This window comes from Passer montanus, unplaced genomic scaffold, assembly GCF_014805655.1.
Source record: "Passer montanus isolate IOZ18808 unplaced genomic scaffold, ASM1480565v1 scaffold68, whole genome shotgun sequence".
Lineage (NCBI taxonomy): Eukaryota > Metazoa > Chordata > Aves > Passeriformes > Passeridae > Passer > Passer montanus.
Window position 1 is genome coordinate 1,137,737 of NW_024371926.1, and position 3,459 is coordinate 1,141,195.

Below are 3,459 nucleotides of genomic sequence, written 5' to 3' on the forward strand. Positions count from 1 at the left end.
AGCGGCAGGGCCGTGTCCGAGCCCGGTGTCCGAGCGGGTGCCCGTGTCCGAGCACAGTGTCCCAGCCCAGAGCAGTGTCCGAGCGTGGGGTCCGAGCCCGGAGCAGTGTCCAAGCACAGTGTCTGAGGGGAGGCCTGTGTCCCAGCACGGAGCAGTGTCCGAGCGGCAGGGCTGTGTCCGGGCCCGGTGTCCGAGCGGGGGCCTGTGTCCCAGCCCCGTGTCCGAGCCCGGTGTCCGAGCGGGCGCCCGTGTCCGAGCACAGTGTCCCAGCCCAGAGCAGTGTCCGAGCCCGGTGTCCGAGCGGGGGCCTGTGTCCCAGCACGGAGCAATGTCCGAGCCCGGAGCAGTGTCCGAGCCCGGTGTCCGAGCCCGGAGCAGTGTCCGAGCGTGGGGTCCAAGCACGGAGCAGTGTCCCAGCCCCGTGTCCGAGCCCCGTGTCCGAGCCCGGAGCAGTGTCCGAGCCCGGTGTCCGAGCCCGGAGCCGTGTCCCAGCACTGTGTCCGAGCCTGGAGCAGTGTCTGAGCCCCGTGTCCGAGCCCCATGTCTGAGCCCGGAGCCGTGTCCCAGCACCGTGTCCGAGCCCGGAGCAGTGTCCGAGCCCCATGTCCGAGCAGGGGCCTGTGTCCCAGCCCCGTGTCCCAGCCCCGTGTCCGAGCCCGGAGCCGTGTCCGAGCCCCGTGTCCGAGCCCGGAGCCGTGTCCCAGCCCCGTGTCCGAGCCCCATGTCTGAGCCCGGAGCCGTGTCCCAGCACCGTGTCCGAGCCCCGTGTCCGAGCCCGGAGCAGTGTCTGAGCCCCGTGTCCGAGCCCCGTGTCCGAGCCCGGAGCCGTGTCCCAGCACCGTGTCCGAGCCCAGTGTCCCAGCACGGTGCTCGGTGGCACTGAGTGGCCCCCGCTGCCCATTAGGGCTGCCCCGGCCTGGAGGGCTCTCGGCGCTGCCCGGTGCCGAGCCGTGCCGTGCCGAGCCATGCAGGACGGGCCCGCAGCTCCCGGTGCCCGGCAGCACAGACTGTGCTTTCAGCCACACGATCGCGGTGCGAGTCCTCCCACAGACACCCCTTTGGGTTTCAACTGCCTTCTTCAGGTCCACCCTAAATCCAAGGGTGCCTTGCCCCAACACTGCCAAATGCAAAGCTGTAATTACATTTGGACTCACTGTATGTGAATAAATTATTTGTAGTTTTTCTGCCATGCACGATAAATTCAGCCAAAAGCAAGACAAAAATGAGTGTTAATTAATGGCAGACAAAGATGATCCTTCACTGAGGAGAGAATGATGCTGCAGGTAAGAATATTGCCTTTAATTACTCCCTTGCATTATAGGTTGCCCCAAAGTATATCACTTTTCTTCATGAATGCCTGCCTAAAAATAAAAACATATGATTGTGAACTCAGTGTTCTTCCATTTCTCTTTGCATGAAACTTCATCTCTGGAAAGGAAAGGAGTTGAAATCCAGCAATGTCCCACCCAGCCACATGGCTTCCTTATTTTGGGCTGCTGGCACCAAGAGTGGAGAGGAGAGGATCGAGGTGGGACAAGACCAGCCCTTGCATGCCCACCCTCCTCCTCACCCCACAGATGGGAGGAGATGAGAGAAATTTGGCCCAAGAGATGCCATTTCATTTCAGGGCAGCAGCAGCCTGTCAGGGGTGGGAGCTGAAATGCAGAGAGCCACAGAATATCCTGAACTGGAAGGGACCCATGAGGATCATCAAAGTCCAGCTCCTGGCCCTGCACAGGACTCCCCAGGCAGTGGTTTGAACCTGGCTTTGCCCATCAGGGCTGCAAATGCTGTCCCTGACCCACAGGAGTGCAGGAGAGCACAGCTTGGGCAGATTTGGGCAGATTTTGGTCAGGCCAGGGTCTCTTTCTACCCCTGCAGTGCTGCCCCACGGCCTCAGCAGCTTCCCCACTCCCACCTCACCAGCACAGCAGCCCTGGCCTGACCCCCCTCACACTGCTCCTCGTGCTTAATAAAATTTCCATGACTGTTTCAGACCCACACTCCAGTCTCGGGGGATGTTTGCGCATGACATCACCCTCCCCCTCCTGTAAATCAGGCACTGGGCCATGTTCAGCCATGACCCATTCATGACAGGGATAAAATCCAGATGTTCCAGCTCTACGTGCAGCTGGGTCATTTCCTTTTTTGGCTAAAAACGTGAGGCTCTGGAGGCTGACTGAAAGAGGAGCCTGGGGGCCCCTTGTACAGAAACCTTTTGCGGTTAATCCCTGGAAACAGCACTGCAGAAATCCCGGCTTGTGCTGCTGCTGCTGGAGGACAGGAGCAGCTGGGAACCTCTGGGCTGGAGCTGCTCCCTCACCCTCCAAGGCCCAGCACAGCACCAGAGCCCAGCCCAGGTCACAGGGCAGCAGCAGCAACAAAAATCCTGCTAGAACTCCATCAGGCAGCAGAGCAGAGCCCTTGGAGCAGGCAGGAACGTGCACACACCAGTGCCATGGTCCTGCAGAGGCACCCCATGGGCTGTGCCCATCCTGCCGCTGGAGCAGCACCCACGGGAGCCCAGCCACTGTGCTGGGAGGGCTGGAGCAGGCAAGCCCAGAGCAAGTCACGGCAGCTGTTGGTAAATGTAAAGGATCTGTGGAAAATAGTTTCATATGTTAGAGAATAAATGGCTCCCTGACTGATAAACACGAGTAAAGAGCACGCAGCACTTCAGGGAAGGCTGCCAAGAGGGACCACGGATATCCTGGCTGGAGGCTGCAGCAACATCTACCCGAGGAGTGCCCTGGGAATGTCGTGTTGTGGGCAGGCAGTGCACACTGCAGGAGGGCAGGGAGGCTGTTCTGCACAGGGCAGGGTCAGCAGGCAGTGCACACTGCAGGGCAGGGTCAGCAGGCAGTGCACAGTGCAGGGCAGGGAGGCTGTTCTGCACAGGGCAGGGTCAGCAGGCAGTGCACACTGCAGGGCAGGGTCAGCTGGCAGTGCACAGTGCAGGGCAGGGAGGATGTTCTGCACAGGGCAGGGTCAGCAGGCAGTGCACACTGCAGGGCAGGGTCAGCAGGCAGTGCACAGTGCAGGGCAGGGAGGCTGTTCTGCACAGGGCAGGGTCAGCAGGCAGTGCACACTGCAGGGCACACTGCAGGGCAGGGAGGCTGCTCTGCACAGCAGCAATCCCATCCCACAGCCAGCCTGCAACACAGAGCAGCACCCCATGCCGTGCTGGGGAACTGCCTGCCTGTACAGACAGCAAGCACGGACAGATGGACACCCCCAGCCCCAGGAGGCCACTGCAGCCACCCAGCAGGAGGAGGGAGATGCTGTTGCTCTGCCACAGCCACAGGGCTGATGGGGGCTGTGCTTTGGGAAGGCAGCACGAGCACTGAGGTTGCCCATCCCCAGAATGGGATCAGGGGCGAGGCAAGGCTGAGCAGAGCCCAGCACCCACTTAGTGCTCTGCCCTGTGCCTGCTGTTCAAGAGACACACAAGAGAAAGTG